Source organism: Leptonychotes weddellii, chromosome 2 (assembly GCF_054177405.1).
Source record: "Leptonychotes weddellii isolate Sample4059 chromosome 2, ASM5417740v2, whole genome shotgun sequence".
Taxonomy (NCBI): domain Eukaryota; kingdom Metazoa; phylum Chordata; class Mammalia; order Carnivora; family Phocidae; genus Leptonychotes; species Leptonychotes weddellii.
In genome coordinates, this window is record NC_138370.1 from 150393285 (window position 1) to 150407863 (window position 14579).

Consider the following 14579-nt stretch of genomic DNA (forward strand, 5'->3'; position numbering starts at 1 on the left):
ACCAAAATGGGCAGAGGGTCCTATTTTGCCTGCAGGCTGTGGTAGGCTCACCCCTAAGTTAAAATTCTAACTCCGTCCACGTAAAATATCGATACGCCTCCAAACAGCAGTGCAGGTGCTGCTGGACCACGAAATCGTTGTGGTTCTGTGGCTGGTTGCTTGATTTGCATTTCATTTTGGTTTAACTTTGGGTTTGTTCCCCTTACTTCGGCATGCTTATTCTTGCTGCATCGTGTGCTGATTTGAAATGGAGTCCTGCGCTGCCAAGAAGGTCACAAAAGAAGATTTAATTCCCCTGTGACTGCCGGTTATTTCATTTCTGGACATTAGAGGCGCTTTTATGAGCTCCACACCATATGCCATATGGAATATCATTATGAGCTCCCTAGAGCTTCTGTTATGGCCATCTGTCTGTGACTTCCTGTGTGGTTTCTTTGGCAGATGGGGACTCATCTATCAGAAATGCTTCTGTAAAGTAAGTTTTCAAAGCTCAATTCTAAACATCTGCCTCTGGAGTTAGATGTATATTTTCAAGGCTCAGACGTTGGAAGCACATTCATAATGATCGCTATTGTGAAGGCCCAGTTGCCAATCAGAAGAGTGTATTGTAGTCCATCACCAGGCTGACACCCGGACACAAGCGCGGCCAACCCTGCAAAATCCTCCCCAAGGAAAGCTCTAGAGTCTCCCATTTGGAGGACTCTGACTTGTTAGTCAGAACCTTGGCGTTCTGCCTGCACTAGGCCTCTGCTCTCAAACACACCCAGAATTTTCCATCCTAATGGTAGGAATTATATTTGTCATTGTATTGTGTATTTTGTTTTTGTGTCCCCAGTATCGACTATGACACCTAACACTTAGTAGGAGTTCAGTGAATTTTTGTTAACCTGAACTGAGATGTTGAATTATCCCCCGTGAGCTTCTAGATCATCTCTCTCTGCAGTATCAATGACAGGACTTTCACTCAACGTGACATTGGTGATCAGTGGTAAAGGAACTGTTTGTCTTCCATCTCCTTTGTTCTGCCCCGGGTGAGGTCTTTCACTGCCCACACTGCTGACCTCCACCTGATCCTGTTGCCCCATATTTGGTGCCATGCCAGGCTAGGACTCTCCCCCAGATTCTCCAGAAGTTTCTCAGCACTTGCCCTCGGTGGACCGACCATAGTACTCCTTGGGGAACTGATGACCTCCTGCCGAGGTTACTCCTCAGTGAGGATCCAAAGTCCCAGGGGGGAACCAACCAGACCGTCCTGCCCCAAAAGGGTGGGGATTACCCTTTGGAGGGATTCTCCCCTCCCTTTCCTTTCTCTTTTTAGCCCTCGGGTGGTCTGACCCTATACTTCCCAGACAACTGAAGATCTCGGGCCAGGGTGGCTGCCCGGTGTGGTCTGAAGGTCTGAGGATGAACATGACCACTGCCCAAATGCCAAAGATTTGTCATTGTCGAGCTGTCAGTGGGGAATGTAGAGGCTACTCTAAGACAATAGGCTTGAGCAATGGAAACCCGAGGAAGGGAAAAGGGCCCACAGTGACCACAGGGCTGAAAGCAAACAGGCTCATTAAGCAACCCACCTGGAGATAGCCATAGGCCCTACCTGCCCAATGGGCTGCTTACAACCAGGCACAGGTACCAAAAAAGGAAAATTCCATATGTTCCCATACCTCTTCACTCCCCCCATAACTATAGCCCCTCACCACCTCTTGTGGCAGAGTCTCTTTCTTCTTTGCTGTCTTGCCCACTCTTCCCTTGCTGTATAGTCAATAAACTCCTATCTCCTTAAAAAAAAAAAAAAAAAAAGAATTGTTTGTTATGTTGTCTTGGTGGCTGATTATGAATGTATATAAAGTTCATATTTATTTTGTGAAGATGAGTGAGATACTCAGAATAAAGCATTTTCAGATCTTCAGATAAATGCATAGAATAGATCACCCAGGATCGCAAGATGTGGATGGATGAAAGTATCTTGACCTCTGAGTAAGAAGATCTTGACTTAAATACCAGCTCTTTACAAGCTCTAAAAAAACAAAACAAAACAAAACAAAAAACCACTTACTATCTTGGATCTATTTTGGTCTCTGAAACAAAGAATAATCCCTGCCCTCTCTTCCACCTTGCAACCTAGAAGTGATGTAAGAATTGAACAAGATAGTGTAAATGACTAAAGTTTACAAATGAAAATTCGCAATGCAAATATAGGATTTGTTCATTCATATGCACATTTATGGCCCCCTAAGGACAAAGCACTGGGGAGTACAGATGTGAAAACAAATAATTTTTAAAGGCAGACAAATGAGTTGGCACACAGGGAGGTAGCAGGAGCGGTCCTCAACTTGAACGGGCTTAAGAATCAGGTGGAAGGCATGTTAAACATGCAGATTCCTGTGCCCCACTAGAGAGATTCTGGTGTGAAAGATCTGGGCTTGGGTACAGTATTCTATGGATTTAACAAACTCCCCAGGAGATTCTGATGTGGGTGGTCCATGGACCAGGCTTTGAGAATACCAACTTAGGATTTAGCAGGGAAGATAGAAAAAAAAAAAAATCACTAACAACTTTCTTATTAATTTTAGGACCCCAAAATAGGCCTGCAATATTTTGTTAAAATGGTGTTCACGGCCGGTGAAGAAGTGAGAAACAAGTGAGATGATGAGATCAAGGGTACAACAATGGTACAATGGGAGTCTTCTCTCCTTACTTCCCACATTTTCTGTCCTTTCCACCTGTGACTGTAGCCCTAGATTTCTTTTAGGAGTTGGCATATTTGTTAGGATTCAGTTGAGTTCTATGTGTTTACAAAAAAAAAAACAAAAAAAAAAAGCAATGGCTTACACAAGGTAGGAGTTTTTCTTACTGGAAAGCAAGGTCCAGAGATAAGTGATCCAGGGCTGGGATGGTGGCTCCACAAAGTCACGAGGGATCTGCTAGGTGACTTTTTAGTTCCTCATTCTATCATCCATAGGGTGTGGGACCCTCAACCTCAGGGCCCAAGATGGCAACTATAGCACCATCACTCACAGCATTTTTCCAGGCAGTGAGATAGAGATCAGAAAGGGCAAAAGGAGAATCAACTGTCTTTTAAGGAGACTTCCTAAAACTCGTCATCCCTATGTATATCTCATTGGCTAAAGCTGCAGAAATGTATTGGTTATTCCCCAGGCAGCCACACACCATGATATAAATCAGTGTTTCTATTAGTAAGGAAGAGGGAAGAATAAATACATAATGAGGTAGGCAACCAGAAATCTCAAGCTCAGATGAGATCCTGGGGTTTGAAGCTTGTTTCACTGGGCCTGGGCCTCTGGCCACAGCGACTCCAGCTATTGCCTGATGTTGAAGCTCACGAAGAGGTAGCAGAGCAGAGAAAATCCAGTGGTGCTGGTGGGCAGACACAGATTTGGCAGACACAGATTTTCTGAGTTGGTGGCATGAAAGTGCCCTCTGCCCTCTGTCTTCTAAAGTTTATTTCCCTGACTGTACCTGTATGGTTAAGAGATAGCCTACTGTTTTAAACAGGATTGACATCCCAGATTTAAGACTAAATAGCCCAATGACTTTTGGTAACTTAGCTGCCAAACGCTTTTATTTTTATTTCTCTAGAATTGAGATACATTCTGATTTAGCTATGTTCCTCATAGGGTTATTTTGCTCATTGAACGCTATACGTGAAGTGCTTTTACACTTTAGGGTTAGATTCACAAATATATTATTTTGAAAAAAAAAATCCATCAAAGATAGGCTAAGGATTAATGAAAGTAGTTTGAATTATTTAAATTGGGTTCATATACCTAAAACTTTAATTTAAAATTTCCTATTAGCAGGTGACATGAATAATTAAAACATCTCATTTAATCTGAAGGAAATTCCTCTTACTGGATTTTTAATAAGATATCCAAACTATGAATATCTCAGCTATTGCCTCCAGTTCTTCCTGATTAATGTAGCTCATTAGCATAACAAATTCTCCCTCCCTCAGAACTGATCATTTTTTCTTGAAGGCCTTATCATAACTTCTTTGTATCAAACTCGGGTATCTTGTTTTTCTTCAATGAGACCCCTTCTTTTTATGTGTACATTTTAGGTGTAGCCAGATAGGAATGGGCAAAACATACATAACCACATTGGTTTCATTTTACGGATGGTGATTGACCAAAGTCAGCCCTTGAATGCACCTCTGCCCTTCATTACTCTACATGACCACTCACGCCTTCTCTGCTCTCCTCAGACCTCCAATCGCCCTTTGCTCTGGACTCACTAGCTGGACCCTGCTCTCTGGAATTTATGCATCTTGCGTAAGTGAAACTTTACAAGACTGCTCAGAAACTAGTTGAGCAACCATCGTCTTGTTATTTATCTTAATATAGTTCTGATGAACATGTACATAGTTCTACTAAAAAGGTGTCAGACAAATCCAAACTCAGGTTCAAGGTGCTGCTGCTTTATTCTTATGGACAAATCTACTCCCATGTTAGCAAGGTTCTGGGCTTGGCTCTAAATAAGAATCCCAGTTTGCAGACTACGGTTGAGGAGGCATCGGCATTCTTGCCTTCCCTGTAAATGTCTCTCTCATCCAAGTTGTGCTCATCTATCAAGGCGCAGCACAAATATGACCCTCTAAGCCAAAAGTGATTTTTTTTTCTCCTCTGAACCTGGAGACTAATTTATAGCTCTCCTGTGAAGCCCCACCTTACACTGGTTTGATTTATCGTGGCTTGGATACGTATCATCTCTCCAGTAGACTGTAAAGCAATGAGCAGGGACCATGCCACATATTCTGTGTCTCCAATGTCACTAAGGAATGAACCCTGGACTCATGTTGTGGCTTGTATTCACCTTTCATTCATTCACTGCATAACTATCAAGTGCTGACCATGGGCACTTGGGCCAGGCCCCGTCCTAGGTACGGGAGAGTGATAGAACAATGGCGAACACGATTAACTCCCTCAAGGTGTGCAGCTCACAGGGCTGTCGGCAACGGCGCTGGTCCATGAACTCTGGGTTACCTGTCTGCTGTGAGATCAGTCCAGAAACCGAGAGTAAGCACTTCGAAACTTTCAGAGCTATTTTATACCATGAAATCCAAGCACGTGATCAGTGTTAGCAAATGCGGTTTGAGGTTTGAGTTTTGTGTACAAGCATGTTTTTTTTTTTTTTAAGATTTTATTTATTTATTTGTATATAGAGACACAGCGAGAGAGGGAACACAAGCAGGGGGAGCAGGAGAGGGAGAAGCAGGCTTCCCGCAGAGCAGGGAGCCCGATGTGGGGCTCGATCCCAGGACCCTGAGATCATGACCTGAGCCGAAGGCAGACGCCTAACGACTGAGCCACCCAGGATGACAGAACAGCATTGTGGAATGATTATCCTGATGAAGAACTTGAACTGCTTTCTTCCTTGAGAAAGTCTTGCTATAAAGAAAACACGTCGGCTGAACTAAACAAGGTGCTTGGTGCTGTAAGAACAATTGTGAATTTATGCAGAAATTAATGTAGTAAAGTGAAGGTTATCCTCTTTATTAGTTTATGATATAGAAGCTGAGCAGAACAATTGTTAATGCTGAGAAAGGATAGGTTTTGAGGGGAAAAGTCTGTTGGAAATGTTTAAACTGTAAACTTGTAATGTTTCTGCAAGTAAGAAACCAGTCTTCCAACTTTTTCAAGATACCAAAAAAGCCATCTATACTTTCTTATTGTCTGACCTCCTCATGTTTTTAATAATCTTAATATTCCATGCAAGGAGGGGAGCCTGGGTGGCTCAGGTGGTTAAGCGGCTGCCTTCGGCTCAGGTCATGATCCCAGGGTCCTGGGATCGAGCCCCACATCGGGCTCCCTGCTCAGCAGAGAGCCTGCTTCTCCCCTTCCCTCTGCCTGCCACTCTGCCTACTTGTGCTATCTCTCTGTCAAATAAATAAATAAATAATATCTTTAAAAAAAAAATTCCACGCAAGGAAAAAAAGTAACGTTTTTTTTTAAAAGATTTTATTTATTTATTTATTTGAGAGAGAGAATGAGAGAGAGAGAGAGCATGAGATGGGGGAGGGTCAGAGGGAGAAGCAGACTCCCCGCTGAGCAGGGAGCCCAATGCGGGACTAGATCCCGGGACTCCAGGATCATGACCTGAGCTGAAGGCAGTCGCTTAACCAACTGAGCCACCCAGGCACCCCATGTTTTTTTTTAATATTTTATTTTTAAGTAAGCTCTATGCCCAACACGGGGATTGAACTCATGACCCAAGGTCAAGAGTCGCACGCTCCTCCAACTGAGCCAGCCAGGCACCCCAGTAACATTGTTTTTTAATGACAGAAATAAACGAAAAGGCAAAATTAGAAGTTAGAAACCTGGAATAACAGAACTTTTATAAAAAAGTACTTAACTCGGTACTAATTATCAATGAAGTAGGTGATAAGCTAGCTAGTTCACACCTTTTCTTATCACCAGACAATTTATGATTTTGATAGAACACTTTGACTTTTATTTTCCATACAAAAGAAATTCTTAGAGCTAGAATCTATTTTTTCACCCAAAGATGATAGAAATTTAGCTAAAATTTTATAGAATAAATTGTTAAAACTGGCTGCTAATGAAAGATGGAAGAGGAATTATTGTGGATGAGTCAATAAATATCCTGAGCTTGCTAAAATTGCTTCAACATCTCTATCCCATTTCTGTCCACATACTTCTATGACACGAGTTTCTCTGCTTTGCTAATAAGACAAAATATAGGTGCTTAGATTTACACCCAGTAAGTGGTGTTGTCACAAATCTAACCTAATTGGTTAAATCAACAAGAAAGAAGCAGCTCATTTTTCCCATTAAAGACTTTAAGTATTGACATGCATATAGGTGTTTGTTCAAAGTGTTTGTTTATTTGCATAGAAGTGTTTAACAAGAGATAGACCATTGGGTCATTTTATAATCAAGCAAGCAAAGAAAGCAACTTCAAAGGTCATATGAAAAAGTAAGTACTCTCCCCCTCAAGAATGCAGACATTTCTTAGCGGGTATCTCTCATCCTTGGGCGGATTTAGAATTAAGAAGAGAAATGTTCAAGAGAATGAAGCACATACTGTTAATATTTACAGGTGGAGGGATCCATGCCGATTTGGGAGGAAGGCGGGACCACCACCTTTCTCCACCTCCCTCTCCCTTCTGGTCAGAAGGATTCTCCATGGCCCCTGGAGTGGGTCAGAGCTTCAGCTTCCGATTTGAATGAGCATGGGATTTCACTGTGCCCTCTTCACTTCCAGAGATGTGATCTGTGATAAGTTCTTTGCTCCTCTCAGGCTCATTTTTATCATCTATGGAATAGTACCCAACTGATAGCATTGTAAGGAGTAGAGAATACATGGGGATTGTTGGAACAGAGTAAGTGCTTAATAAAGAGCAGCTCCTCCAGCTGTCCATTGTTGAGTAACCACATGACATTTTGTCACAGAAAACAACAACCTTTTTATCATGCTTATGGAATCTCTATACCAGGAATTCAAAAAGGGCACAACAGAGGATGTGTGCCACGATTACATCTAGGGTCTTAGCTGAAGTGACTGGAACAGCTGGAGGTAAACTGAATAGATGGAGCTGGGGTTGGGAAGGATCGACTTCCAAGATGGCTTCTTGACTCATGCATCTGGTGCCTGGGTTGGGATGGCTGAAGAATGGGCCCAGCTAGGATTGTTGACTGGAGTGCTCACCTATGGCCTCCCCATGTGGCCTGGGCTTCCTTAGAGCATGGCAACCTCAGGATAGTCAAACTACTTAGTGGCAGCTCAGAGCTCTTGGTATCACACTGTGCCAGTTTTAAATCATGGCCCCAAATTCTTTTTTTTTTTTTAAAGATTTTATTTATTTATTTGAGAGGGAGAGAATGAGAGACAGAGAGCACAAGAGGGAAGAGGATCAGAGGGAGAAGCAGACCCCCAGCTGAGCAGGGAGCCCGATGTGGGACTCGATCCTGGGACTCCAGGATCATGACCTGAGCTGAAGGCAGTCGCTTCACCAACTGAGCCACCCAGGCGCCCATGGCCCCAAATTCTTGATCGTCCTTCCATTAAGACATCTCTGATGAAGGCTTTGAAGAAAAAAGATGCATGAATACTAGAAAACCTCCCAAAGTCTGGCATTTACTCCATGAGTAATGCAGTAGTAGGAGAAGTAGTAGAATAAATTATCAGGATTTCTGGGGATGGGCAATGTGTGAATTTAGGATTTAAAGATGTTGGGACTGGGTCCCTGATTTTCCTTGGCTCATAGTGATTTTTGAATAGGGCTGTTCCAACCCTCTCCTGCCTCCTCCTATCATAGAGCTTCTGCCTCCTGAGGTAATTTCTGCCCTTGCTGTGGCCACCTTGGCCACTGGCAAGCTCTACTCTTGCTCTCTGACTTCCTGATCTGCAAGCCTTCTTAGCTACTGCTCTGACCCCTTCTCTGCCTTCAGTTCACGCTGTTTTCTTCTGAGGCCATGATAATGGGAGGCCAGGAAACTCAAGGGAAGCCAGAGAGGTTTGTGTGCAAATGTGGAGAATGATGTGAATACAGATGGCTCAGCCTTTATTATAAGGTTAGCATCAAGTAAAATTACATATTTGTTTCTTACAACAAAAATACCTTTTTAAAAAAAGATTTTATTTATTTTTGTGTGTGTGAGAGAGAGAGAGCACGAGCAGGGGGAGGGGCAGTGGGAGAAGGGGAAGGAGAAGCAGGCTCCCAGCTGAGCAGGGAGCCCGATGCGGGGCTCCATCCCAGGACCCCAAGATCATGACCTGAGCTGAAGGCAGACGATTAACCGAGGAAGCCACCCAGGTGCCCCAAAACAAAATATCTTGAAGACACTGAAGACTTTAAAAGCAGGGTGCTATGGTTTTACATATACATAGTCACACACATTTACACATAAGGGTTCTTTTAAGAAGAATATCATTTACGCTATTATTTTTCTTCTTTCTGGCAGGCATCCCTGGTTTATACCAATAGCTAGTCAGCTCTTAAAGGGCATTCCTGTTGTGGTTTATTAGAAAATTCAATACCTTCAAAGACTTAGGTCTTTCCCTCTCTGCCTACTGTACCCAGTGTGGGTAGAGAATAATGGGAATGTGGACAAGGTCACAGTCCCCTCAGCACTCCTGGCTCTGCTTGGCTCGTTTTCAAGTGACTTATTGATGTTTACCCAGAAGAATCAGAAGACTGAGTGGGTGAGTCTGGACGAATCATCACCACACCAGAGGAGAACTCAGCCCTATGTAAGCAGCACCTATCATCAGGAGATAATTTGGTGGTAGGGAATCTAGAAATCAATGGGAACTTCTCCCCTTAGCTTTGTTTTTTTTGTGTGTGTTCTCTTGGCATTCATCGATTTTGCCTCTCAGCTTGTGAAGTGCTTGCACTTTGAGCCTTCCTTTTTTATTTGTGATTTTTATGACAATTATAATTGAGCTTCATGAAATCTCCTCTAGTCCTGTAGGCTTTTGGACATAGTCTCTCTGTTTGAGGTTAGGTCCAGAAGCTTCTTCCACATACATTTTTTACTTTAGGAGTTGTTTTGGAATTTCTCTGGAAACCACACACTGAGTCAGAACGAAACCTTTTTAGAACATCTCCCTAAACTGAATACCTTAGCAGAATGGATCCATCCAAGGAACGTGCTTGAGGAAAAAGGTCTGAATGCCATCTAGCTAAATATAGGGATTTGTCCTGCTGAGTGGACTGTACAAGCTGAGGACAAAACCTGACGTGTTTGGGGATTTTTAGATGCTGTTATATTGGAGCGGAAGTAGAGGGTTGGGGGCAGTGAAAATAGAGAAGAGACCCAGCTGGGAGGACACAGAAAGAAGAATCTGGAGAGGAAATAGTGAATGGAGAAGCATGGTTAAGCTTAGCTGCAAAGTGTGATGTAACCTTCCTAGACTCCCCATAAAATCTAGAAAATTGATATTATAGTTAGATCTTTTTTGCCAAATAACCTTTTTATTTTAGATCAGTTTTAGATTTACAGACAAGATGTGAAAACAGTACAGAGAGTTGGCATATACCTATCCCACACCCAGTTTCCCTGTTACTAATATCTTACATTAGTATAGGGCCCTTTTCACTATTAATGAACCAACATCGGTATTTTATTATTAACTAAAGTCCATGCTTTATTTAGACTTCCTTGGTTTTTTTACCTGATGTCCTTAAATTTTTTTTTTTTCCAGGATCCCATCCCATCCAGGATGCCACATTACATTTAGTTGTTATGTCTCCTTAGGCTCCTCTTGGCTGTGACGGTTTCTCAGACTTGCCTTGTTTCTGATGCCCTTGAGAGTGTTGAGGTGTACTGATCAAGCGTTTTGTAAAATGTACGCCAATTGGGATTTGTCTAATGTTTTCCATGATTAGATTGGGATTATGAGTTTTTGAAAGGAAGGCTATGGAGGTAATATGATACTCTCATCATAGCATGACAAAGGAACATATGACCGACATGGCTTGCTGCTATTGAAGTTGACCTTGATTACCTTGATTACCTGTTTGTCAGGTTTCCCCACTGTAGTTATTTTCTGAGAGGAAGTCACTGTGCACAGCCCACATTTAAAGAATGGGGAGTTAGGCTCCGCCTCTTGGAGGGCAAACTAGCTATACAAATTATTTTGAATTCTGCACAGGAGACTTGTTTCTTCTCCTCATTTATCTATTTATTATTTATTTATTATTTATCTATTCATTTTATTCTTTGGATTATAATGCAATATTACTTTATTGATTTTGTTTTATTGATTTTGTTTCTCAAATTGTTCCAGCTTTGACCTTTGGGAGCTCTTTCAGTTGGCTCCTGTGTCCATTTGACATATCCCTTAATTGTGTGTGTGTGTTAGCACTTTCTTACTTTCTGGATCTTATCTATTTTCTGCCCAATCCTAGAATCAGCAATTTTTCTAAGGAGCCATGGTTTATTTATTGGGAAATGGTATCAGAAGCCAAGTTCTGGCTGCTCGATGTGCTTGTTGCTCCTGGGGGTCATTGTTTCTAGGCCCTCTCAGCTGACAGAACAAGAAGATAGATGTGTACCTTATCCTGTCTATACACATATCCATAAATATTTCTATATGTAACCATCTATATATTAGGCTAAACATCCATTTATACTGAGGTCTTGAGCCCTGATCTATTATCACATGGGTGATTCTAGTCTCCTCCCCTTGCTTACCTCTAAACTCCCACTCTAACACTGAGAAACCAGCCATTTACTGAATTGCTCCATTTCGGTACAGATGGGTAGTGGTATCAGAATTGTTAGCTTGTATCTCTGTGGGAAAAACTTTGTCAACTAGAGTGCAGTTTCTTCTACCTTTGGTCTTACAGACTCTGCTCACATCCAAAGTTACTTAGGTCAGCATCTCTTTCCCCCAGACTCTGGGATGAAGTTGTTTCCAACACCTGCAGTACATTAGACTGATTCATCACCTTCTGCATTCCATCCTAGAAGTCCCTGTCCTACAAAGTGTTTTAAAAATTTGCATGCATGAAGGTTCCTTCTTTGTGCTGTAGAGTTCTATGGGTTTTGGCAAAGGCCTAGTGTCGTGTATTCATCATGAGAGTATCATACAGAATAGTTTCACTGATGTTAAAAAAAAAAAAAAATCCTATGCTTCACCTATTTCAGCCCTTCCCCAGCTCATGAAAATCACCACTCTTTTTGCTTTTTAAAGTTAGATTTTTGGCCAGAAGGTACAAAGGGGAAATGCATCACAATGCCGAATGTGGCCTCAAGATGGAAGGGGAGAGGGACAGTGGGCACCCTTGGGGCCCAGAGACATGTGGACCACTGCTATGGGAATCATGTTAATGCCCCAAACCAGAGCTGAACCCCCTACTTATAGTCATTTTATTCCACATTGATTTAAGAACATTTTATTGAATGCTTACTATGTGCTAAGTGCTAAGAAGACAATGAGGTAAGACAGGGTTCCCGGCCTTATAGAACATATGCTTTAATAAGTAAGTTGGAAGGAGGGTAAAGAAAAGTGTTTTTTCACCTAACTAAAATGCATTCAACATCTCCCACTGAAGCCTGATGACTTCTTTTCTGCTGAGGATCATGACAGAAGCTAAGAAATATTTTATAGAGATAATTATAGATGAACTCAAGACTGGGGACTCCGGATTTAAAAAGCACTGAGCTGGATGCATCTACCATCGTGAGGTCCAGGCCTGCCAGCAAAGCCTGCGGTCTCTACTGTCAGGCCCGCCTCCCTGGCTAGGCTGCCCCCCACCCCCACCCCGCTAACCCAGACTCACTGGTTCTGAAGTCCTGAAGTCAGTCCGTTGTTGGGCACAATCCAGGGCAGGGCCGGGGCTTTCTATGTCAACTATGGATCCCCACATGGAAAGGGAAAATACTCCTCCCAACCTCACCCCGCTCCTTACCTGCTGGGGTCCCTTTTGTACTGTTTCCTCCAACACAGCTTGAAGGGAAACCCAGGAAGTCGAATAACAGAAAGAGCACCGAGCCAGCTTCCAGGGAAACAGAGCCCTGTGCCAGGATTCAGCTGGGGGCTGTTCACTGAGGCTGGTTTTCCAGTTGAGGCTCTGTAGACCCCCATAGCCCATCCTGCCTCCTGGACACCTGATGGGCCCGCCGACGGGAGGGCAAACAAGCTGAGGTTGTGTCTCCCACTGGGGCTTTACCACAAAAGGAGATGTTTAACATTTCTTAACGAAGGAAGACATTTCCATTGCCTGGAGCAAGAGGGCTCTTTCTTTTTTTAGAGTCTTTTGTTTTGTTTTTTTATTTATTGGTGCAAAATGGTGGTTTATTAAAGCACGGGGACAGGACCCATGGGCGGAAAGAGTTGCTGCACCCGGGTTGTGACAATGTTTGGTTTTTTTAATGGATAAACACCTCAGGGTGCTGCCCACTCCACAGGCTCCAGTTTTAATGAACTCTGCAGTCACTGGTCCTTGCTGGGATTTGTGGGAACTCTCCAAAGATCCCCCTAAAGGGGCCTGGCTAATGAGTACTTAGTCTGCAGCTTTGTTGAGCATTTACTGAGTGTAAGCGGTGAGGCCTGCCGCCTGCAGTTACCACCAGGAATCAGACAGACGCCCCCCCGGGACACCATCTCTCCAACGGCTTCACAGAGCGTCTGTGAGGTCGGTTTTACTTGGAGCTGCTCCCTCAGGCAGAGCCGGGGTGTAGGGACATAGAAACGAGGAACGTGGGTTAGGAAGCCCAGCTCGCAGCAGCGGGACCTTGGAAGGGTGACTTCACCTCTCCACGTCTCAGTTTCCTTGCCTGGAAAGTAGGAATAGGAGCACCCTGTCAGGGGATTTGGGGGAAGGATTAAACAAATTTAGCCATGTGAAGCCTTTAGAACACACTTCCTACATGTCTGGTACATAGTAAGTTCTCAAAAACTGTTTGCAGTTATAATTACGGTCTTTTTTTATGTACCAGCTTAAGTGCTTTACAGCCATTACATAATTCATGATGACACAAACTTTCAGTTTACAGATGGGCAGAGAGAGACTCGGAGAGGCGAGAGAGCTTGCCCAAGGACACAGGAAGTGGCAGAGCCAGTGGGTGAGTCTAGAATCCACGCTCTCATGTTGCAGAGATCTGTGTTTCGTGGAAACGAAAACTCTTCCCTGCTAGCATTGCTATCCGAAAGTGTCAGTAGAAGATCGTGGGGCGGGGGGGCGGGGAGCACCTGGGTGGCTGAGTCAGTTAAGTGCCTGACTTCCGCTCAGGTCATGATTTCAGGGTCTTAGAAGCACCCCACCCCCTCCATGGAGCTCCCTGTGCATTGGGCTCCCTGCTCAGCTGGGATCTGCTTGTCCCTCTGCCCCTCCCCCTGGTAGTGCTCTCTCTCTCTCTCTCTCAAATAAATAAAAATCTTAAAATAAAGAAGGTTCTCACACAGCTGTCATCTCAACTCCGAACAATTTTAAGACACCACTGATTTTATGAAGCATTCTGGATCGACCGGTTCCAATGTGAAAAATGAGTGTGTATTTATAGTTGATAAAATTAGTAAAATAGGGTAATATTATAAAACTTTTTCTGAGTATGTTCTATGAGTCAAGCATGGACATCCTTTCCATATTTTAATGTATTTAATCATCATAACAAACCTATGAGAGAACTACTATTATCTTTATTTTCTAGATGAGGAAATAAAGACAAATAGAAGTTAAATAATTTGTTTAGATCCCATAACCAGAAGCAGGTTCAGAATTTGATACCAAACTATCTGATTCCAAAACTCATGCTCTTTTTTCTTTTTTTTAAAGATTTTATTTATTTATTTGACAGAGAGAGACACAGCGAGAGAGGGAACACAAGCAGGGGGAGTGGGAGAGGGAGAAGCAGGCTCCCCGCAGAGCAGGGAGCCCGATGCGGGACTTGATCCCAGGACCCTGGGATCATGACCTGAGCTGAAGGCAGTCGCTTAACCAACTGAGCCACCCAGGCGCCCTAAAACTCATGCTCTTAACCACCATAACGATATGGTCTGAGAGACTCAAGCAGGAGAGACAGAGTTCCTTGCAGGTGGAAAGAATGAGGTCAACAAAGGCTTGGGGGTCAGAAAGTGCATGAAGAGCT

At 43.3% G+C, this 14579-nt stretch overlaps 1 long non-coding RNA gene across 1 annotated transcript; it reads left to right on the forward strand.

The window, feature by feature from the left end:
• Window positions 1-3132: 3132 nt before the first annotated feature.
• On the forward strand, window positions 3133-10667 carry LOC145720218 (uncharacterized). Its single transcript, XR_014143070.1, has 3 exons — window positions 3133-4292; window positions 8946-9234; window positions 10189-10667. It is a non-coding gene; the product is annotated as an uncharacterized LOC145720218 (long non-coding RNA).
• Window positions 10668-14579: the final 3912 nt, after the last annotated feature.